We start from the raw sequence: 25,431 nt of genomic DNA, 5'->3' as shown, positions 1-25,431 counted from the left end.
GCCAGACATATAGTCCTTGACAGAACTTAGGCCTTGCTGGAGTCTGCCAAGTGTGGATTCTGCAGTCTGGTGGAGGAAGGGATCAGCATAAAGCTGGGACATGGCAGAGAAGAAGGAGTCGGTAGTTGTCAGAGCCGGATCATGTTGTTCCCGAAGATGATGAGCCCAGGAAAGAGGTTAATTTAGCAATAAATGATGAACCCCACTTTAAAGCCTTCTGAATAGAAAGTTTGGGGTAACAAGGAAAAATACAGTTCACAGGCATTTCGAAAGGTACGAAACTGTTTGCGATTTCCGGAAAAACAGTGGTCTTACAGAGCAGGCTAAAGTCCGGTTGCACAAAAGAACTCACAACAGCATGGGAGGTGGAGACAGGTGAGACATCAAACTGGTTCAGTAGTTGACCTTCCATTCAGCCCAGATTGATTTGGAGACTCTGTACTGTATGGATTAGTGCAGAGATTAATTGGCAAATATCCTCAAAAGGTGAGGCCTCCCTTTCAGACTTCATTGATGGCTGACTGTTACTGCCAAAAAAAAAAGGGGGTTCAACAAGGAGCCCCTGGTCGGACTTTTAAGGCACAGCAAACCAAAGGGATCGTATTCAAAGTAACAATGTGATAAACTTTATTAAATATAAATACATAAATGACAAGGACATTGACAAAAAATCATAAAAATCATCTATATAAAAATATACATGATGTGAGCACAGATGCATCTACGCGTTTCATTCTAAAACTACTTCAGGACACATTCAGGTTTCAATTAGTGCAGAGAAAAGGAAAAAGGTCTCACTGTCTAAAGATAAAAACAGAGGCATAAATACATATAGACACATAATACCATAAAACAGATGAGACTTAATGACCTTTACGCAGAAAAGTGATACTGTATAAATCCAAATTACCTTGCAGGAAGGCTTCCATAATCTCAAATAATTGATTATAAAAAAATCTCTAATATATGTTTCCGCTATAGGTGCAGGGAACTTGTCATAGAGGTAAGTGACTGTCAAAAAAAAAAAAATAAATAAATAAAAAAAAAAAAAATATATATATATATATATATATATATATATATATATATATATATATATATATATAATGAAGCAAAAAAACAATAAAGTAATACAAAAAAATAACAATACAAATGGACGGAGTAGTATATATACCTGTTGCCATATAGGTCCTAGCTATGGGTTTATTCTCAACAGAGAAAATCCAAACGTTCTCAGTAAGTCACAGGGATAGGTGTCTATGTCACAAGAAAGCTCCACAAACCAGGACAGGGCTCAAAAAGGCCCATATATAATGTTCACTTAATGATCCATGTGGAAGTGTATGAATACACTAATGGAGCCTATAAAAATAATAATGAAAAATAAAAAAATAAAAAAGAAACCCAGGGTGGGCACTGTGGGTAGTCCATATATATTCCAAAGAACACATAAAACAAAAAAATGCAATGAAAACTAAGTACTTACTTTCACTTAAATGTGGTATAAATTCCCTGGAAGAGACAAAGATGCTCATGAGTGGGAGGCCAGTGAGCAACTACTAAGTAGCCTGCTTGGCGCCAAAGAAGGGAGGACGCACTGTCCGTCCTTGCGCCAAAATCAGTGTGCCGAGAACAGCCGGTACATCCTGAAATCCCGCGAGACCAGGGGGAAGGCACGCCATCCAGCACGGGCATGTAACAGCACAAGGAGGTGGGACCGCCGCTCATCCCGACGCTGGAATAAACCAAGCGCAACCACATGTCCCGTCCCCCACCAACACAAGGGAAGGGAGGAGGCGGGGCAGCTGCCCATGAACACAACAGCGCAGCGGAACAAAGTCCGCCGCAGCACAACAAAAACAGCAGTACAACAGGGAGCATCCAAAGCACCAGACCACAAGATATATGATATCACACACCCAGCAGGGAACAAAGCAGCGCACCCATCCGGCCACCGGAAGAGCCAGTTATGGACACAGTACAAAAGAAAAAAGAAAGAAGGACGGCGCCCTCTAAGTGTAGCATGTATGTTAAAAATATTTATTACAATAGATAAAAACACTCACATTTGAGTTGCTAAAAACCAGCATGTAAAGTAGTTTCATCCGTGTGCTCTCGGGGGATGTGGGTGTCACGGGCCAGTGGGGGGGTTCCTGGGATGTGAGTCCTGTGACCTGGGTCCTGGTAGCTGTTCCGGTGGTGCTGAGGGTCCTCAGAGCCTCCGGGCGGCCAGGATGTCGGTCATGGATCCTCCGTGGAGCGCCGTGCTGACCTGCGTCTTCACTTCCGGGAGCGGGGTGAGGTGGGCGGTGCTTCGCGTTCGGAGCATGCGTGCTTCTTCATCAGGCTATGCTGGTGGCCATATTCAGTATGGGAATTTATACCATAGGCAATGGGAGGGGTGGAGAGGTAATTGAGAGGAGGGTGGGACTATGTATAATGATTGGGCGCATAGGTAACCATGGAGATGGGGTGTACACAATGTGGAAGGGGAGTGAAGGGAGACGGGGAGTGGGCGGGGTGGGGAGTGAGGAGGGGGACAAAAAGGAGATATGCAAATGAGTATGTTGTGGTAAGAACATATATGTGTGCATATGGATCGTGGGGTAAGGAGAAGGCGGTATTGTTGTATGTTGTATTGATCATAGTGATCATAGTGGACGGGAACAAAATATATATATATATATATATATATATATATACACATATATACACATATACACACATATCTACACACATACATACATATATACACACGTAAACATATATGGGAAGGGAATACAAAAATGCAGAAAATGGTATATAATTATAGGGGGAGATTGGTGGTATATATGAGAAGAAATGACGCAATGATGGAAAAGGAATAAAACATGTACGATGTATATACATGTGTAAACACAAAGAACCATATATAAAGGATCCTTTCACACACACATACACATATATACACATTTAAATGACGCGTAAGATTGGGACAAAAGGAGGGAGGGAGTGTGTTTCCAGACGGGTATTTGGGAATGAGAGGAATGTTATGGGAAATACTGGGAAATAAATAAAAGTAAAAATAATAAAAATATATAGAAATATAAATAAAAATAAAGATAAATATAAATATATATATATAAATGTATATAAAAATAAAAATAACAAAAATAAAAATACAAGTACAAATAAATAAAAATAAAAATAAATATAAAGATAAAGAAATTAAAAATAAAAATTTTAAATAAAAATAAAAATAAATATAAATATAAAAATAACAATAGGATTAAAGATAAAAATAAAAATAAAAATGGTATGTGTTATACACTAGGGCTATGTGGATAGGGGTAATGGGTGGGAGACAGGTATACACTCACACTAGTGTACGGGTATACCCATACACGTGTTCCACGTAGACTGTAAGTTAATGGGGTAGTGACTAGATGATGGATAAAACAATAAATGAGACAACAGGTAGGACAATGGATGAAACAATACGTGGTAAATTGAGATGAGATGATGTGATGAGGCAGGGATATGGTTGGGGTCACAGCAAAATGTTAATTTCAATGCCTTCATTGAGGCCTCCTAGCGATAAAGTGTCCAGTGTGTATATCCAGTAGTTTTCTCTTTCACACAACCTTTTGTAGCGTTCAGCGGTAGGGAGGGTGGGTGGAATAGACTCAATAACCCACACGCGTAGCCCTGAAGATGTTTGTCCATGATGTTCTTTAAAATGTCTCGGTATACTATGCTTGTCAATGCCCTTCTCTACAAGGTTACGATGCTCACCAAACCTTTTGCGGAGCAGGCGTATAATGTGGCCTACATATAGTAGGCCGCAGGGGCATGTGAGGCAATAGACCACATAATCTGAACCACAATTGAAGAAGTCGGGGATGACATATAGATTACCCTTATGATGGAAGTCTTTTTGCCTATGTGTAACATGGGCGCATGTGAGGCAGAGGGGCTGTTGATGTTAAAGAAGGTTAACGGGGCACTGGCGGTGGGGCGTGCTGTTTTCACTTTGCTTGGTGCTATTTGGGCCTTTATATTCTTAGCCCGTCTGTAGGTGACCAGTGGTTTATCACTTATGGTGGGTTTTAGATGCGGATCCTCACGCAGAATGGACCAATGTTTGGTGAAGATCTTTTCCATTTGCTTAAATCTGTTGTGGTATTGTGTCACAAATCTGATGGGTAGTGTCGTCTGTATTGGTTTGTCTCTTGTCCTTCGCGTTTTCACTGAAATAGTATTGGAAGGCATTTTCTATGATGTGGTCTGGGTAACCCTTGTCTTTGAATTTGGCTTTGAGTAGTAGGCCGTGTGTTTCATAGTCCTGTAGGCGCGTGCAATTATGTTTTAGGCGGCAGAACTGGCTTTTTGGGATGTTTTTAACCCATCGTGGGTGATGGCAACTGTTAAAGTGTAGGTAAGAATTCCCTGAGGTGGATTTTGTATAATTCTGGGCACAGATGGTGTTTTCATAGTGGAAGCGTTCCAGATCCAAAAAGGCCAGTTTGTTATTGTCTGTGACTGATGTAAATGATAGACCCATGGAGTTGCTGTTGCAGTGTTGGACGAAGGGTAGGATGGAGGTTTCTGGACCATCCCAGATAATGACCACGTCATCTATGTAGCGCCCGTAATAGACTATGTGGGGCGCATATGGGTTATTGTTGTGTATATATTGTAGCTCCCAGTAACCCATGGTAAGGTTCGTGTAGCTGGGGGCAAAATTGGCCCCCATGGCAGTTCCTTGTGTTTGAATGTAGAAGTCTCCGTGGGATTCGAAATAATTGTGGGTTAGGCAGAATTCTAATATTTCCAGTAAGAATTGGTTTAGACGTGGGTTGAGTGATGGATCATTGTTGAGGTAGTGTCGTACAGCTTGTAAACCAATGTTATGGGGAATGGACGTGTATAGTGAGACCACATCTAGCGAGAGCCAGCGGTATGTGGATTCCCAGGAGCAGTATCGTAGCATGTTCAGAAGGTGGATGCTGTTTTTAATGTAGGAAGGTAGGTTCTGTACTATACCTTGTAGAAAATGATCAATGTAGATAGAGAAGTAGCTGGTTACGCTTTCCATGGCCGCCACTATTGGTCTACCAGGAGGGTGTGTGGGGTCTTTGTGCACCTTCGGAGGGTGGTAAAAGTAGGGCCTTTTGTAAAAGTCGTGTTTAAGAAATGAGGCTTCGGATGCAGTAATTATACCATCTGCTTGTGCTCGATCTATTAGGTTGTGAGCTTCAATAGAGAATTTGGGTAAGGGATCTCCGGAAAGTTTTTTGTATGTGGATGTGTCAGATAGGAGTCTGGTTGTTTCCAGCATGTAGTCTGCACGGTTCTGGACTACGATACCACCTCCTTTATCTGCGGCTTAATAACCAGTTGCCTGTTGTTGGTGAGTGATTTAAGAGCCGTGCGTTCTGCTGGGGTTAAGTTAGAAGGTGGATTGGAACGTGAGTTGGACATTTGACACATTCGTAGTATATCAGCATATACAACCTGATAGAAGGTCTGGACGTAAGGTCCTTTGGCAAATGTGGGATAAAAGATAGATTTCGGTTTGAAATTAGTGTGTAAGATGGGTGGAAAGGTAAGTGGATGTTGAGTTAGAGATTCGACCTGGTCATCAATGTAGAGATCTTCCAACTGGTCTAGGGCTATGAGTTCTGCGGGTCCTAGGGTGGAGGAGTCTTCTGTAGTAGTACTGCATTCAGCGTGGTCATTAGTAGTATATGGAGTAGTGTTTGGGGTAATGTTTGGGGTACCATTACCTTTCTTAGTGTCTTGAATGTTGAAATATCGTTTGATGGTAATATTTCTAATGAACCTATTGAGATCCAAGAAGAGAGTGAAAGGGTTGGGAGATGCTGTGGGTGCGAAGGTGAGCCTGCGTGCTAGTAGAGATTTTTCAGGCATGGATAAGGTGTGATCAGAGAGGTTGAAGATTTTTACAGTCTGGGCTATTTCTCCCTCCTTTTTGTGTCTGTGTCTCCCCTCTCTCCTGCCTCGTCGGTGAGCTTTCTTTTTGGGCAGGGTTGGGGGGTGATCACTAAAAAAGAGGGGGTAGGGGTGGGAGATATATGTTTATTGGTCGGACTGTAAATGGGGAGTGATGAGATGGCATGGATACTGGGGTGGTCCGTGGTGGGCCCAGATGCATAAGTGATCTTGGGCTGTGCGGTGTGTAGATTCCCAATACCAAAATCCAGAGTGGATGACTGGGGGTCCTCATAAGTACTGTGATCTGATATGGCACTGCCGGTCTGTGTTTCTTTGAGGGTAACCGGTATGGAAGGGATTGAGGTAAGGATGCCAGTGTGGGGCTTCTTCTTTATACTCTTGTAAGTTTTGGGTGTACTGGAGGAAGAAACTGGCACGGGGGTGGTGGACGATGATGGTCCTCTTTTGGTGTGGGTGTGGGCTGTGGCCGTCTGGAAGGTGCCGGTGGCCTATGTGGTTTATAAGGCTTGGTGGAGGGGCCTTGACAGGATAAGAGGGCCGTGGTGGGCCTTGGTATGCATTCCATCAGGGGGACCAGGGTGTGGTTCTCTTGCCCTGATGGGGTGTGGAGATTGGGGTGGTTGTTAACTTTGGGGGGGTGTGTATTGCGTCTGGGTTTTTTCCAACAGTGGATCCTGTTGAAGTTGTAATCGTCAAAGTCTCTGCGTATCTTCTGTAATTTAGATTTGATGAGGCAATCCTCTTGGTACTTAGTGTTAAGTTTCAGTTTTTTGTACCATGAGGTGGGTAAGGGTGTAATGTACGATCTTAGTTCATCTATAAGATTAGTTAATTTAAAATAGAAGAACATATCCCACCATTGTTGGTTAATGTTGTTGATGGTGTCCTCTATTTTGCGAAACTTTGCACATATGTGTCTGTATTCCAGATGGGGGATATTTACTGATGGGAGGAAGTATCCATCTGGGAAGTGTGCGTATAAGTCATCTAATATGGTGTACTTGACTGATTCTATTTTTTGTATAATTTCCATGGTTACTATACAGCATAGGCTGAAGTATTAGGTATGTAAACTGGGGGAAGGGGGGGGAGTAAATCACATGAACATAATGGGGCTGAAGATGAATGTACAATAATAATAATTGGCATAGATCCAGAGGCTGTGCATATATGTGAACTTCTTAAGAGGAAATAAATAAACGATCAAGGGGTTAATATGGCACACAATGGAGGTTGCTGAGTACATATAACTAAAAATGGTGGGGGGAAGGGGGTGGGTTGGGGGTTCCTGAGAGGGGGAACTTGGTGGTGGTAGTTAATGTTTCACAACAAGTTCAGGTATTAGTCCATGTAAGGATAAAATGATGCTGAATAAATGGAAGGCAGCCAGTCTATAAAAGCTAGAAGAAGCTCTGGAACAATAAAAAAGAAAGAAGGATGACGCCCTCTAAGTGCAGCATGTATGTTAAAAATATTTATTACAATAGATAAAACCACTCACATTTGAGTTGCTAAAAACCAGCATGTAAAGTAGTTTCATCCGTGTGCTCTCGGGGGATGTGGGTGTCACGGGCCAGTGGGGGGGTTCCTGGGATGTGAGTCCTGTGACCTGGGTCCTGGTAGCTGTTCCGGTGGTGCCGAGGGTCCTCAGAGCCTCCGGGCAGCCAGGATGTCAGTCATGGAGCGCCGTGCTGACCTGCGTCTTCACTTCCGGGAGCGGGGTGAGGCGGGCGGTGCTTCGTGTTCGGAGCATGCGTGCTCCTTCATCAGGCTATGCTGGTGGCCATATTCAGTGTGGGAATTTATACCATAGGTCATGAGTCAACATATTGAAATACGGTATAGAATAAAATAAAAACAACATAATGTCCATTGCATAAATTTGTTGATAAATACAAAGAATTTTTAATTGTTTGCTTATGGATACAAAGGATTATTCTCATAAAGCATATAGTAATGCAAACAAATATACATCAGTGATATAATATAAAAAAAAAAAACACAAGGGTGGAGATTCACACTATGAAAGATACGAGTGGAATAACGTTTATAAGAATGTTTTGAAACTAAGCATGTCGTTAAGACCAGGGTATGAGGTAGCCTGCAAGTTGTACACCCATTGGGTCTCCCTTTGGAGTACCCTTTGGTCAAAGTTGCCGCCTCTTGGGTCATCATATATGCGGTCAAGGACCGCAACTTTGAATGTGTGTGGATCATAATTATGCTTGAATGCCACATGATAACCAATGGCTTTGTTGAGTATGCCATTGGTAGCATAATATACATGATCCTTCACTCTTTTCCATAATGGTCTAATTGTTTTGCCGATGTAGAAGGCTCCAGATCGGCAAAGAATAATATAGGTAACCCCTTTGGTTAGGCAGGTGACATGATGACGCAAAAAATGTGTCTGACCATTGGGCAAAAGAAAGGAGGGCCCCTCCAGAAGAAGATGACAAAAATCACAACTGCCACACCAGAACAGGCCCAGTGATTCATGTTGTCTGTCCCAAGATTTGTGATAATGGCTCTGTACAAGATAATCCCTAATGGATCTGGGACGTCTATATGTTATTTCAGGACGTGGCCCTAGGTATTTAGAGAGTGTAGGATCTGCCAAAAGAATATGCCAATGCTTGCCGAGAATAGAGTGTATAGTCTGGTGTTGATCAGAGAAAGTAGTAATGAATCTTACTACATCGGATTTATTATGTTTGGAATCTGAGAACAGGATTTCATATCTGGAACGGCCACAGGCTTTATTATAATCCTGATACTGTCACATGGCTGGTTGGAGTCTGAAATGAGGAGGTCAGCCTCTCTTGTATCTCCAGCCCGGGTCTTGCTGAGAGTGGAGACAGAAGGAACCATGGGACGGGAGGAACACGAGTGCCTGCATATGTAGCTCTGGAAGCCTGAAGCAGAGTATGCGACTCTTGGAAGGCAGAAAGTCACAGCAGGTCGCAGGAACGTGGTTGAAGATACTCGGGTGGCAGTGTAGAGCAAAACAGGAGACAGGAGCGTAGTCACAAGGATAGCCGGGTTCGGTAGCAGGCGGGCAGCAAGGTACAAAGACATCAGGCAGGAGCAGGGTCAAATAGGAAGCCAGGATCATCAACCGACAATCATAAGTGTAGGAGAGTCCAGCAGCAAGGTTGGGGAAAGCCAAGGTTTAACAACAGGATACAGATACAGGAACAGCTGAAGATCAGTCAGCATCTGTCTGAAGTCAGTGCGCCCCCTTAAATAGGCCATATGGAAAGCATGGACGCACTCCTACGGATGTGCATGCGCATTGGCACATCTACGATCTGCTGAGTTCTTCATGCGTGCGTGCGTGTGCTAGTGCGCCCGGATGATAGTTCTCTTACAACTTTCCCCTTAGTTTCCTCCCTTTGTAGCTCTTCCCATAGGGATTCCACCTCCTCCCTTGCTCCCTTAGTGACGTCGTCTCTCACATTCACTTGTACATCATTTTTGACATACAGGCATAACCCTCCCCCTTTTTTACCCTCTCTATCCCTGCGATATAGGGAATACCCTTGAATGGTTGCCAGCCAATCATGAGAGCTGTTGAACCAAGGTGTCTGTTTATCAAACTGTGATCAGCGGCGATCCTGAGTATCGCCGCTGATCACAAGTCATAAAACAAGTTTATGAAACTGAGGTAATCAGCGGAGAACTCCACTGATTCTCCACTGATCATCGCAGCACACAGAGAATCTGTAACTGACTGTCACAGAAACGGCCAGTTTATGAAGGTGCGATCTCGGCACCTCACTGGCGATCTGTGACAGAATTCTTCCTCTCTGATTCACCAGGTGGAGAATCAGAGAGAGAAGCGCGAAGCTGGCTGAGTATTCTGCAGAAAGCAGGTATATATAAATATTAAATAAATATAAAACATATATAAATTATAGCAAAACCTCCCTAAAACAGCTGCTACATTCACTCCAGTGTGAAAGCCCGAGGGCTTTCACACTGGAGCGTTGCGCTGGCAGGGCATCAGAAAAAGTCCTGCCAGCAGCGTCTTTGGAGCAGTGAAAGAGCGGTGAACTCACTGCTCCTCCACCACTCCTTCCCATTGAAATCAATGGGGCAGCACTGTCATACCGCTGGCAAAACACCACTGCGACGGTGTTTTGCGGGCGGATTTAACCCCTTTTCCGCCGCTAGCGCCACTAAAATGACGGTAAAGCGGCGCTAAAAATAGCGGCACTTTACAGCTGACGCCCAGGTGCCGGCAGTGTGAAAGGGGTCTTAGATGTTCACGTCTCTGGCTGGATTTACGCTTGTGCGATGCGTGAACCAGCGTGATTCCTGTGCTGGTTTCCACATCCCACCTGCATTGACATCTGCGCACCACTGCGGGTGTCAATGTAAAGTTAATGACACCCCCAGATCATTTCACAGATCGCAGTGCAAACTATGTAATGGTGCAGGAATTGGATCTCATGGGTGTGAACACCCATGCGGTCCGATTCCAGTGCGGACCAAATAAAGGGTCCTGTACCATTTTGGTGCAAATGCAATATGATTTAAATTTGCAATGTGTCACATGCAATATCTGTGATTGCACAATTGTGATGGCAGCCTCTTTCTCTCTCTCTGTTTCCAGTATCTCACAAAAGTGAGTACACCCTTCACATTTTTGTAAATATTTTATTCCATCTTTTCATGCGACAACACTGAAGAAAGGACACTTTGCTACAATGTAAAGTAGTGAGTGTACAGCTTGTATAACAGTGTAAATTTGTTGTCCCCTCAAAATAACTCAACTAGGGATGAGCTTCGAGTTCGAGTCGAACTCATGTTCGACTCGAACATTGGCTGTTCGCAAGTTCGCCGAACAGCGAACAATTTGGGGTGTTCGCGGCAAATTCGAATGCCGCGGAACACCCTTTAAAAGTCTATGGGAGAAATCAAAAGTGCTAATTTTAAAGGCTAATATGCAAGTTATTGTCATAAAAAGTGTTTGGGGACCTGGGTCCTGCCCCAGGGGACATGGATCAATGCAAAAAAAAGTTTTAAAAACGGCCGTTTTTTCAGGAGCAGTGATTTTAATAATGCTTAAAGTCAATCAATAAAAGTGTAATATCCCTTTAAATTTCGTACCTGGGGGGTGTCTATAGTATGCCTGTAAAGGGGCGCATGTTTCCTGTGTTTAGAACAGTCTGACAGCAAAATGACATTTTGAAGGAAAAAACTCATTTAAAACTACCCGCGGCTATTGCATTGCCGACAATACAGATAGAAGTTCATTGATAAAAACGGCATGGGAATTCCCCAAAGGGGAACCCCGAACCAAAATTAAAAAAAAAAAATGACGTGGGAGTCCCCCTAAATTCCATACCAGGCCCTTCAGGTCTGATATGGATATTAAGGGGAACCCCGGCCAAAATTTAAAAAAAAAAAATGACGTGGGGTTCCCCCTAAATTCCATACCAGACCCTTCAGGTCTGGTATGGATTTTAAGGGGAACCCCGCGCCAAAAAAAAAAAAAAAAAAAACGGCGTGGGGTCCCCCCAAGAATCCATACCAGACCCTTATCCGAGCACGCAACCTGGCAGGCCGCAGGAAAAGAGGGGGGGACGAGAGTGCGGCCCCCCCCCTTCTGAACCGTACCAGGCCACATGCCCTCAACATTGGGAGGGTGCTTTGGGGTAGCCCCCCAAAACACCTTGTCCCCATGTTGATGAGGACAAGGGCCTCATCCCCACAACCCTGGCCGGTGGTTGTGGGGGTCTGCGGGCGGGGGGCTTATCGGAATCTGGAAGCCCCCTTTAACAAGGGGACCCCCAGATCCCGGCCCCCCCCCTGTGTGAAATGGTAAGGGGGTACATAAGTACCCCTACCATTTCACGAAAAAAGTGTCAAAAATGTTAAAAATGACAAGAGACAGTTTTTGACAATTCCTTTATTTAAATGCTTCTTCTTTCTTCTATCTTCCTTCATCTTCTGGTTCTTCTGGTTCTTCTGGCTCTTCTGGTTCTTCCTCCGGCGTTCTCGTCCAGCATCTCCTCCGCGGCGTCTTCTATCTTCTTCTCCTCGGGCCGCTCCGCACCCATGGCATGGGGGGAGGCTCCCGCTCTTCTCTTCATCTTCTTCATCTTCTTCTCTTCTTCATTTTCTTCTCCGGGCCGCTCCGCAATCCATGCTGGCATGGAGGGAGGCTCCCGCTGTGTGACGGCGCTCCTCGTCTGACAGTTCTTAAATAACGGGGGCGGGGCCACCCGGTGACCCCGCCCCCCTCTGACGCACGGGACATGACGGGACTTCCCTGTGGCATTCCCCGTGACGTCACAGGGAAGTCCCGTCAAGTCACCGTGCGTCAGAGGGGGGCGGGGTCACCGGGAGGCCCCGCCCCCCCCCCCGTTATTTAAGAACTGTCAGACGAGGAGCGCCGTCACACAGCGGGAGCCTCCCTCCATGCCAGCATGGATTGCGGAGCGGCCCGGAGAAGAAAATGAAGAAGAGAAGAGGAGAAGAAAAGAAGAAGAGAAGAGCGGGAGCCTCCCCCCCATGCCATGGGTGCGGAGCAGCCCGAGGAGAAGAAGATAGAAGACGCCACGGAGGAGATGCTGGACGAGAACGCCGGAGGAAGAACCAGAAGAGCCAGAAGAACCAGAAGAACCAGAAGATGAAGGAAGATAGAAGAAAGAAGAAGCATTTAAATTAAGGAATTGTCAAAAACTGTCTCTTGTCATTTTTAACATTTTTGACACTTTTTTCGTGAAATGGTAGGGGTACTTATGTACCCCCTTACCATTTCACACAGGGGGGGGGCCGGGATCTGGGGGTCCCCTTGTTAAAGGGGGCTTCCAGATTCCGATAAGCCCCCCGCCCGCAGACCCCCACAACCACCGGCCAGGGTTGTGGGGATGAGGCCCTTGTCCTCATCAACATGGGGACAAGGTGTTTTGGGGGGCTACCCCAAAGCACCCTCCCAATGTTGAGGGCATGTGGCCTGGTACGGTTCAGGAGGGAGGGGGGGCCGCACTCTCGTCCCCCTCTTTTCCTGCGGCCTGCCAGGTTGCGTGCTCGGATAAGGGTCTGGTATGGATTTTTGGGGGGACCCCACGCCGTTTTTTTTAAATTTTTTTAGCCCGAGGTTCCCCTTAAAATCCATACCAGACCTGAAGGGTCTGGTATGGAATTTAGGGGGAACCCCACGTCATTTTTTTTTTAAATTTTGGCCGGGGTTCCCCTTAATATCCATACCAGACCTGAAGGGCCTGATATGGAATTTAGGGTGACCCCCACGTCATTTTTTTTTTTTAATTTTGGTTCGGGGTTCCTCTTTGGGGAATTCCCATGCCGTTTTTATCAATGAACTTCTATGTGTATTGTCGGCAATGCAATAGCCGCGGGTAGTTTTAAATGAGTTTTTTCCTTCAAAATGTCATTTTGCTGTCAGACTGTTCTAAACACAGGAAACATGCGCCCCTTTACAGGCATACTATAGACACCCCCCAGGTACGAAATTTAAAGGGATATTACACTTTTATTGTTTGACTTTAAGCATTATTAAAATCACTGCTCCTGAAAAAACGGCCATTTTTAAAACTTTTTTTTGCATTGATCCATGTCCCCTGGGGCAGGACCCAGGTCCCCAAACACTTTTTATGACAATAACTTGCATATTAGCCTTTAAAATTAGCACTTTTGATTATTCATGTTCGTGTCCCATAGACTTTAACGGTGTTCGCGTGTTCGAACGAACTTTTTTCCTGTTCGCATGTTCTGGTGCGAACCGAACAGGGGGGTGTTCGGCTCATCCCTAAACTCAACACACAGCCATTAATGTCTAAACCGCTGGCAACAAAAGTGAGTACACCCCTAAGTGAAAATGTCCAAATTGGGCCCAATTAGCCATTTTCCCTCCCGATGTCATGTGACTCGTTGGTGTTACAAGGTCTCAGGTATGAATGGGGAACAGGTGTGTGTTAAATTTGGTGTTATCGCTCTCACTCTCTCATACTGGTCACCGGAAGTTCAACATGGCACCTCATGGCAACGAACTCTCTAAAGATGGCCTAGGCTATAAGAAGATTTCCAAGACCCTTAAACTCAGCTGCAGCACAGTGGCCAAGACCATACAGCGATTTAACAGAACAGGTTCCACTCAGAACAGGCCTCGCCATGGTCGACCATAGAAGATGAGTGCACGTGCTCAGCATCATATCCAGAGGTTGTCTTTGGGAAATAGACGTATGAGTGCTGCCAACATTGCTGCAGAGGTTGAAGGGGTGGGGGGGTCAGCCTGTCAGTGCTCAGACCATACGCCGCAGACTACATCAAATTGGTCGGCGTGGCTGTCGTCCCAGGAGGAAGCCTCTTCTAAAGATGATGCACAAGAAAGGCCGCAAACAGTTTTCTGAAGACAAGCAGACTAAGGACATGGATTACTGGAACCATGTCCTGTGGTCTGATGAGACCAAGTAAACTTATTTGGTTCAGATGGTGTCAAGTGTGTGTGGCGGCAACCAGGTGAGGAGTACAAAGACAAGTGTGTCTTGCCTACAGTCAAGCATGGTGATGGGAGTGTCATGGTCTGGGGCCGCATGAGTGCTGCCGGCACTGGGGAGCTACAGTTCATTGAGAAACCATGAATGCCAACATGTACTGTGACATACTGAAGCAGAGCATGATCCCCTCCCTTTGAAAACTGGTTTGCAGGGCAGTATTCCAACATGATAACGACTCCAAACACACCTCCAAGACAACCACTGCCTTGCTAAAGAAGCTAAGGGTAAAAGTGATGGACTGGCAAGGCATGTTATCAGACCTAAACCCTATTGAGCATCTGTGGGGCATCCTCAGACGGGAGGTGGTGGAGTGCAAGGTCTCTAACATCCACCAGCTCAGTGATGTCTTCATGGAGGAGTGGAAGAGGACTCCAGTGGCAACCTGTGAAGCTCTGGAGAACTCCATGCCCAGGAGGGTTAAGGCAGTGCTGGAAAATAATGATGGCCACACAAAATATTGATACTTTCAGCCAAATTTGGACATTTTCACTTTGGGGTGTACTCACTTTTGTTGCCAGCGGTTTAGACACTAATGGGTGTGTGTTGAGTAATTTTAAAGGGACAGCAAATTTACACTGTTATACAAGCTGTACACTCACTACTTTACATATATTAAATATATTAAATGTAAATATAAAATATTTACAAAAATGAACAAAAATGTGAGGGGGTCCACTCACTTTTGTGAGATACTGTATATATATATATATATATATATATATATATATATATATATATATATATATGTATATGTATATATATATATATATATATATATATATGTATATATATATATATATATATATATATATATATATATATATATATATATATATATATATATATACTCTGCATTCAGTGTAGCCTATATATACAGTGCATTCGGTGGTGTATAGTTTCTAATACACCTAGGGCGGTGTACAGTTTCTACTATACTTCTGGTGGTCTACACAGTATACGATACAGTGCAGCCGTTGTACAGTTTCTAATACACATTATCTAATACTGTATGTACAGTTTCTAATACACTTCAGGTGGTGTATTAAAATATATATATATATATATATATATATATATATATATATATATATATATATAGTCTACTCTGCATTCAGTGTAGCCTGTATATACAGTGCATTCGGTGGTGTATAGTTTATAATACACTTCAGGCGGTGTACACAGTACATAATACAGTGTAGTGTGGTGTTGCAAAACAAAAAATACATCATGTCCGGAAGGCCACTAAGTAGAGGCAGATGCTCACAGGCCACTAAAAGAGGACAAGCAGCCTCTGTGTCTACAGTCAACAGTAATGGTCGTGGACATGGTGCATCCTCTGCAGGTGGCCGTGGGGCACACTTGTCCTTTTTTTCTGCTGCTGGCCATGTTATTGAGCCACAACATGCAGAAGAGTTGGTGGAATAGATAATAAAGCCGTCCTCATCCTCCTCCTCATCTGTCACCCAGGCTCAGAGTAGTTTGCCTTCCAACGCAGCTGCCAATGTGGCCTATTCCACTGGCTCCTTGTCCACAGTCACTCCTTCCGTAGCCCCACCATCATGCACAGGGGAGTCCCCAGAATTATTCAACCACAGTGTTGGTTACATGCTGCTGGAGGATGCACAGCAATTTGAAGGCGCCGATGTTGGTTCCCAGGTTGAGGAAGGGAGTAACATGAGCCTAGAGAGAGGGGGTGTCACAGAAGGACAAGAAGTTGGCAGTCATGTTCCCTCAGCTGCAGCATACTGCCAAGTTTGCTCCGGGGATGATGAGGTCACTGACTGTACTTGGGTGCCTGAGAGAAGAGAGGAGGAAAGTGAGGAGGAGGAGGAGCCACAACTCCAACGAGGCAGGATGTCTTCTAGAGGGCAGCTTAATGGCAGCAAACCCTATTGCATCATGCCGCAGAGCTCTGCAGGTGCAGGGCACTGCTGACTCCCCGCTGACTTTTAAAAGTTCCGTGGTGTGGGCCTTTTCGACACATGTGCAGCAGATCACACCATTGCTGTTTGCAACCCATTTCTGAAGCAGCTGAAGCGTGGCCAGAACAGAAGCCGCTTGGGCACCACATGTCTGACCAGACATATGACAACCTGCCATGCAGTCTGTTGGCAACAGCAGTTGAAAGACCCACATCATAGAAAATGGCAGACTTCTTCTTGCTCCTCATCTGGGATCTCCAACCCTACTATATCTCCGGTCCTCTCAAAAACCTGCACTGAAAGGAATGAAGGTATAGCAATAGGTGACCCAAGTACGTGAAGCCAATCTGCTAGCAGTACACCAACAATTGATTTTAGCAGGCAAATTTCCCTACCCCAGTTGCTGAACCGTAAAAAGAAATTCAGTCCCAGCCATCCACATGCTTAGCATCTAATAGCTAGCTTGACCAAATTGCTAGCACTGCAACTGCTGCCTTTTCAGCTGGTAGACTCTGTCCTCTTTTGTGAATTTTTTGAATGTGCTGTACCACAGTGGCAGGTACCAAAATGCCATTTCTTTTAATGGAAGACCATTCCGGCTCTCTACCGGTATGTGGAAGGAAATGTTTTGGCCTCGTTGGACAGGGCGGTCAGCAGTAAGGTTCATAGTACTGCTGACTCATGGTCCAGCAGGCAAGGGCAGGGACGTTACATTTCCTTCACAGCGCACTGGGTAACTCTGCTGGCAGCTGGAAAGGATGCGGGACAGGGTTCAGTATTGTTGGAGCTTGTTCCGCCACCATGCCTCCAAAATGCTAGTGGTGATTCTGCCACAGCTCTCTCCTCCACCCCCTCCTCTTCTTCTTCCTTTATGGCCTCCTCTGCAGATTTGTCTTCTGAACAAGCAGTGCTCCGTAAAGCATTCAAGGGGCTACGCAAGCAGTCAGGCTAAAAGATGCCATACGGTGCTTGAGTTGGTCTGCCTAGGGGACAGGAGCCACACTGGGGCAGAGATTCTGTCAGCTCTGCAGGGGCAGGCCCAGAGGTGGTTGACACCATGCCAGCTTCAGCCAGGAATGGTTGTATGCAACAATAGCACCAACCTTCTCTCTGCCCTCCGACAGGGACACTTGACCCATGTTTCATGTTTGGCACACATGCTGAATTTGGTGGTGCAGCGGTTCTTGACCAGGTACCCAGGCTTATAAGATCTCTTGAGGCAGGCCAGAAAAGTCTGTGGTCATTTCCACCTGTCATACAATACCAGTGCTCAGCTGGCTGACATTCAAAGGGAATGCAACCTGCCCACCAACTGCCTCATTTGTGACATGCCCACCAGGTGGAATTCAACGTTGGCAATGCTGCAGTGGCTGCACACACAGCAGAGGGCCATCAATGAGTACCTGTGTGAGTTTGGCACCAGGACAGGGTCAGGGGACCTTGGCTTCTTTTCGCCATGCCAGTGGCTACTGATCAAGGATGCATGCACTGTCCTGTCACCATTTGAGGAGGTCACAAGGATGGTGAGTAGCGAGAATGCATGCATCGGTGACACTGTCCCTCTAGTCTTCCTGCTGGAGCACGCGCTTCATGGAATCATGGACAGGGCACTTGAGGCAGAACAGCGGGAGGAAGAGGAGGACTTCCTTTCCTCTCAAGGCCCCTTTATCCATATAGCATTCCCGCTGGCGCGCCAAACACACAGGAAGAAGAGGAGGAGGATTGTGTTAGCATGGATGTAGAGGATAACACTCAGCAGCAGTCTTCAAGGTATGGTTTTCAGTCCTCAGAAACCCAAGGAGCTGTACGTGGCTGGGAGGAGGTAGTTACGGATAATGTGATCCTTAGTGACCCAGAGGACTCAGAATGCCTCTATAAACTTATGCTGCATGGCCTCCCTGATTCTGTAAAGCCTGCGAAAGGACCCTAGGATTCATAGTATCAAGGAGAGGGATCGTTACTGGCTGGCAACCACTCTTGATCCACGTTCCATGGGTAAATTTGCAGAACTCATTCTGCCTTCTCAGAATGAGCAGAGAATGAAACATCTTCAGGAGACCTTGAAGAAAGGTTTGTGTAATGCATTTCCAGACCCTGGGAGGTTACCATTTCCTGGTGCTGGACAACGTGTTGCTGAGGTTTCGTTCAGTCAGAGGAAGAGCGGTGGAGAAGGTGGCCAGGTGACCGATGCCTATAAACAATTTTTCAGTCCTCGGCGCCAAGACCTGATCAGAGCAAGCAACCATCGCCAGCGCCTGCATTATATGTTGCAGGACTATCTTGGGACAACAGCAGACATGGAGACCATTCCAACAGAGCATCCACTGGGTTACTGGGTCTTGAGGATGGACCACTGGCCAGAACTTGCTCAATATACAATTGAGCTACTGGCCTGTCCTAAATCCCAGCGTGCTTTCTGAACGCACATTCAGTGCTGCTGGAGGGTTTGTAACGGATCAAAGAGTGTGCCTGTCCACAGACAGGCGCACATTTATAAAAATAAATCAGTCCTGGATCAGCAGCTATGAAGCACCTGATGCTGATGTAACTGATTAAATTTGCTATGGATCTGGGATCCCTTGAAGATTGCCTATGTTGCCTATCCTATTCCTCCTTAATCTTGATGATGCTAGCTTCCAACAATATTTTTGGTTTAGGGCACCACCACCCAAGGCCACATTTTTCGACCCCTGTTCTACAGGGGCATGTTATGACAATTTTTTATATAAACTTTGTAATACTGACATATAATCACACACATATGTTGGACTTGTGTCTTTTTTCAACCTCACCTACTATGTAACCTATGTAACTATGTAATATTTCACAGCAGGGCCTGTTCCTGTGCCCAACAAGAGTATCTGTGAGGGGGTTACAGTGTTATGGCACCACCACCACCACACAAGGCCCAATTTTTTTGCCCCTGTTTAACAGGGGCATGTAATTACAATTTTTGATATAATATTTCACAGCAGGGCCCGTTCCTGCGCCCAACAAGAGTATCTGTGAAGGGTACAGTGTTCTGGCACCACCACCACCACACAAGGCCCAATTTTTCTGCCCCTGTTTAACAGGGGCATGTAATTACAATTTTTGATATAATATTTCACAGCAGGGCCCATTCCTGCACCCAACAAGAGTATCTGTGAGGGGTACAGTGTTCTGGCACCATCAACACCTAAGACCCAATTTTTCTGCAGAGTATATATTGCAGTCCGTATAGTATATATACTGCTGTTCAGAGTATATAGTGCCTGGGGGCCTGGGGGACCCCACAACATTTTTTTTTTTAATTTTGGTGAGGGGTTTTCTCTTAATATCCATACCAGACCTGAAAGGACTGGTATAGACTTTGGGGGGACATCCACGCCATTTTTCTTGGTATTTTTTTGTGTGGGGTTCCCCTTAATATTCGCACCAGACCCAAAGAGTCTGGTAATGGACTGGGGGGGACCTACCCAATTTTTTTCAATGATTTGTATCAATATTGCCGGGATCTGACAATACATTACAGCCACAAGCAGTTTTTAAATTAAATTTTTTCCTTTAGAAATGTCATTTTACTATGGTAGTGTTATAAACATGGGAAAGATGTGCTACTTTACAGGCAGACTAAGGAGACCCCCAGGCCTGATATTTAAAGGAATATTTCATTTTTATTCTTTCACTTTAAGCATTATTAAAATCACTGCTCCTGAAAAAACTTAAGTTTTTAAAACTTTTTTTACATTGATACTTCTCCCCTGGGGCTGGACCCGGGTCCCCAGACACTTTTTATGGCAATAACTTGCATATAAGCCTTTAAAATGAGCAGTTTTCATTTTTCACATTCATGTCCCATAGACTTTAACGGTGTTCGCACAAATTTTTTGCCTGTTCGCATGTTCTGCTGCGAACCGAACCGGGGGTGTTCGGCTCATCCCTGACTGGTTTCACCAATGTCACGCAACGGGGCGTACAAATTGGGATGTTCCAGCCCAGGACCTGCCTCCCTGGCACTTTCCCCTTTACCCTTCCTGACTGTCACCCATCTACTCTGCTTTGGTGCCTGCCCCTCTTTATCTCCACCCGCCTCTGTGCTGGCCCTTGCTGGCACCTGCCGGGTATGATACCAACTCTCCTTTAGTATGGACAGTCTTCTCAGTGTTGACAGTTGCTTCCCTAGATTCAGAACCTGGGCTTCCAGCGAAACAACGTGCTTATATTTACACAGCAGTATTTGCCCTTGATTGGATGATCAAGGAACGCATACATGCCACAAGATGTACACCGAGTCGTGTCTCCACACCCGCCGGGCATCGTAACCACTAATTTAATGGGGATTGGGGATTATGCAATGTCCAAATTAACTAACAACTAGCTTCTTAACACTAATACTGAACAATACACAGGTACTCAACAATACAATACACAGGTACTGGCAGCACATGTGCCCTCACAGCACACGTGCACTCACAGAACAATGCACTCACAGCACACGTGCACTCATAGCAGTCATGTACTCATAGCACAGGTACACTTACAGCACTCGTGTACTCACAGCACTCTTCTACTCACAGCACACGTGCATTTACAGCACTCGGGGACTCATAGCACACGTGCACTCACAGCACACGGGTACTCACAGCACATGTGCACTCACAGCACTGGGGTACTCATGGCACATGTGCATTCACAGCACATGGGTACTCACAATACACAGGTACTCACAATACCCTCAATACACAAGCACGCACAATACACAGGTACTCACAGTACACAAAATACTCAGGTACTCACAATACACACACAAAACTCACAATACACACACACTACTCAGGTACTCACAATACTCACATACTCACAATACACAAGTACTCACAATACTCAGGTACTCACAATACACAGGTACTTACAATACACACAATACAAAGGTATTCACAATACACAGATACTCACAATACACACAATACCCAGGTACTCACAATACACACACAATACTCACAATACACACACAATACTCAGGTACTCACAATACTCAGGTACTAGCAATACACAGGTATTCACAATATGCAGGTACTCACAATACACAGGTGCTCACAATACACAGGTACTCACAATACAGACAATACTCAGGTACTCACAATACACACACAATACTCACAATACATACATAATACTCAGGTACTCACAATACTCAGGTACTCACAATACTCAGGTACTCACAATACACAGGTACTCACAATACACACAATACGCAGGTTCTCACAATACACACAATACACAGGTACTCACAATACACAGATACTCAAAATACACAAAATACACAGGTACTCACAATACCCACACAAAACACACACAATACTCAGGTACTCACAATACTTGGGTACTCCCAATACACAGGTACTCACAATACACACAATACACAGGTACTCACAATACACACAATACACACACAATACTCAGGTCCTCACAATACTCAGGTACTCACAATACACAGGTCCTCACAATACTCAGGTACTCACAATACACACGATACTTAGTACTTACAATACACAGGTACACACAATACTCATTTACTCACATTACACACAATACTCGGGTACTCACAATACTCAGGTACTCACAATACTCAGTACTCACAAAACACAATATGATCTCATATTACCTGGGGTCCAGGGCCAGTGAAGACATCCTTTGAACTAATGACCCTATGGGCTTTTGACTGTCCAGGATAGACCACTATCTGGTGGTTGCATAAAGTGCGATGGAGCTGTTGACTTCATATAATGTAGTAAGTAGGTTTGTGCCAGAGAGATAAATATGCATATCCCCTGACACAGTTCCCCAGTTCACTTTCATAAAAATTAGACAGTCTTATATGACTAAAGTTTTTCTTGTAAGTGCAGAGTAAACTTTTCCCTTTCTTTCCCCTGTCTCATTTGGGTCTACACCTGGATAGGAGAGGCGTCTGGGGTGGCATATGGCGGAACTGATGCTCTCCATTTTCCTCTGGCAGCCTCTGAAAGCCAGCTTCTCCCCCTCCCTCTCCCTTCTGGCAGCATTCAGCAGCTACAGGAGAAAAATGGAGGGCTATATTTATACTATATCCGCCCCTCCCACCTCTCCTATCCAGGTTACTTGTTTCCTGGTTATACTTCTCACTAGATCACAATTTCAGGAGCAGAGACTGGAAGGTTATGACCATAAGGGGCCAAAAAAATTGCATATTTAGCAGCCCCTTCCAGTCATAACGTCCCAGTCTCTGCTCCTGAAATTGTAATCTAGTAAGAAGGATGACTTGGTGTGAATGGAGTACAGTGTGTACAATAAATAGAAGCTTGTACACACACAACTGTGGGATATCATACCCTTCTTTTATTGCCAACAATTTCTGCAAGTAGAGAAACTAGTTTGGTAGTGCATATCATTCAGCATCAGCCTTATGTGTTTGTTAACATGGTGCAACACCATGATTAAGAGCTTATATTTGTATCCAGGGTATGGCTTGCTAGTATATTTAGAAAAAAATTATCTTTTAGCAAGTAAAAACCCATCTAACATTAATTAGCAGTCCAATGTAAAGTGGTTCTAAAGGCTGAAGTTTTTTTTACCTTAATGCATTCTTTACATTAGGGTGGGACCATGCAAGACCATTGCACAGAGCAGGTATGTATGCCATGTTTGTTATTTAAAAGTGTTTACAATCACTTTAACAAATACTTTTATATAAATATAGTGCATCTAAACAGTATGAGATTGTTTTGCCTAATGTATGCTATCCAGGCAAATAAATGCAATGTTATAATGACTGAAAATGTACAAAACTATTATATATGCTGCAAGGTGGTAACACCTACACTAAAATTATCGTATCATAATGCCTCCTTGGTTGATTTGAATTATGCATAATGTTTAACATTTAAACATGTCATCTATTTAGCTAGGCTTAGCTCTCATCACAGCACAAAACCTAGGTCAGCCAGTATATTTCTTATCATTTGCAAGTAGCAATTAGAGACCTCAAGTAGTATGAAGTAAGTATAGCAAGCGCCTAATACAAGTTTTGTCTTTCATTACCCTGTAAATATGTCAACCAAATCAGGCTTGAATGCATAAAAAATACTGATGTCACAAAACATCATTGATGTAACCTTAAATTTGTGAAAAATACTTTAGCCATAGACTAGGGTTTAATTTGCTCTTAGTTTATTATTTTCCTATATAAACCTTTAACATAAACTAAAATAATTTATGGAACACATATAGATTATGTGTGGGGCGTGAAGGAGATTGATGTCAGCGTTGCTCCGTGATAGGAATTGGGTATTGCATGAATGTAGATAGCAGGCAGATATCCTGGTCTAAAGAACAAGTTAACCTTACAGTTGCTGCTATTAGACAATACCCTGCCAGCAATAATATGACCTATTGAGGGGACGTACTAAACTGCATATTGGGATGATGGGCTGATTGGATTATTGGCTGCAATACTGAGAACTCTCAATAGATGTCAGTGTACTTTATACACATATATATGGTAATGACCGTTGTTTCTCAAAGTATGTTATTCTTTCCTGCAGTGCTTGATACAACGTTGCAAGAAGCAGTTGCTAATGTTTAACTGTTCACTTGCTGATATATATGTATATGGAAATGTACAACAGAATCATTGTAAATTATACAGAAGTAATGGGAAAATTACATTTGACCTGTTTTTGATGGGAATATGGGTAGAATTATTATTTCTCATGGGGTTTATGGGATAAATATCATGTTAACACCTGACAATGAACATATTTAACCCATTATTGATAATATGCATATAATTATTTTTCTACATGGGGATTATGGGTGGAATATTACAGTTAAACATACATAGGAATATATTAAACCTATTTCTGATATGAATATGCATATCATTATTTTTCTACATGGGGATTATGGGTGGAATATTGTAGTTAAACATACATAGGAACATATTTAACCCATTTCTGATATGAATATGCATTTATTTATTTTTCTACATGGGGATTATGGGTGGAATATTGTAGTTAAACATACATAGGAACATATTTAACTTATTTCTTTTAAGAATTTGCATATAATTATTTTTCTACATGGGGATTATGGGTGGAATATTGTAGTTAAATATACATAGGAAAATATTTAACCCATTTCTGATAAGAATATGCATATAATAATTTGTCTACATGGGGATTATCGGTGGAATATTGTAGTTAAACATACATAGGAACATATTTCACCTATTTCTTTTGAGAATGTGCATATAATTATTTTTCTACATGGGGATGATGGGTGGAATAGTGTAGTTAAACATAAATAGGAATATATTAAACCTATTTCTGATATAAATATGCATATAATTATTTTTCTACATGGGGATTATGGGTGGAATATTGTAGTTAAACATACATAGGAATATATTTAATATATTTCTTTTGAGAATGTGCATAGAATTATTTTTCTACATGGGGATTATGGGTGGAATATTGTAGTTAAACATACATAGAAACATATTTAACTTATTTCTTTTAAGAATTTGCATACAATTATTTTTCTACATGGGGATTATGGGTGGAATATTATAGTTAAACATACATAGGAACATATTTAACCTATTTCTTTTAAGAATGTGCATATAATTGTTTTTCTACATGGGGATCATGGGTGGAATATTGTAGTTAAACATACACAGAAAAATTTTAAACCTATTTCTGATAAGAATATGCATATAATTATTTTTCTACATGGGGATTATGGGTGGAATATTGCAGTTAAACATACATAGGAACACATTTAACCCATTTCTGACAAGAATATGCATATAATTATTTTTCTACATTGGGATTATGGGTGGAATATTACAGTTAAACATACATAGGAACCTATTTAACCCATTTCTGATAAGAATATGCATATAATTATTTTTCTGCATGGGGATTATGGGTGGAATATTGTAGTTAAACATATATAGGCACATATTTAACCTATTTCTTTTAAGAATTTGCATATAATTATTT

The sequence above is a fragment of the Aquarana catesbeiana genome, linkage group LG08 (genome assembly GCF_042186555.1).
Source record: "Aquarana catesbeiana isolate 2022-GZ linkage group LG08, ASM4218655v1, whole genome shotgun sequence".
In the NCBI taxonomy this organism is placed as follows: domain Eukaryota; kingdom Metazoa; phylum Chordata; class Amphibia; order Anura; family Ranidae; genus Aquarana; species Aquarana catesbeiana.
The sequence above is the reverse complement of the archived record's forward strand: the minus strand, read 5'-3'. Positions refer to the sequence as shown.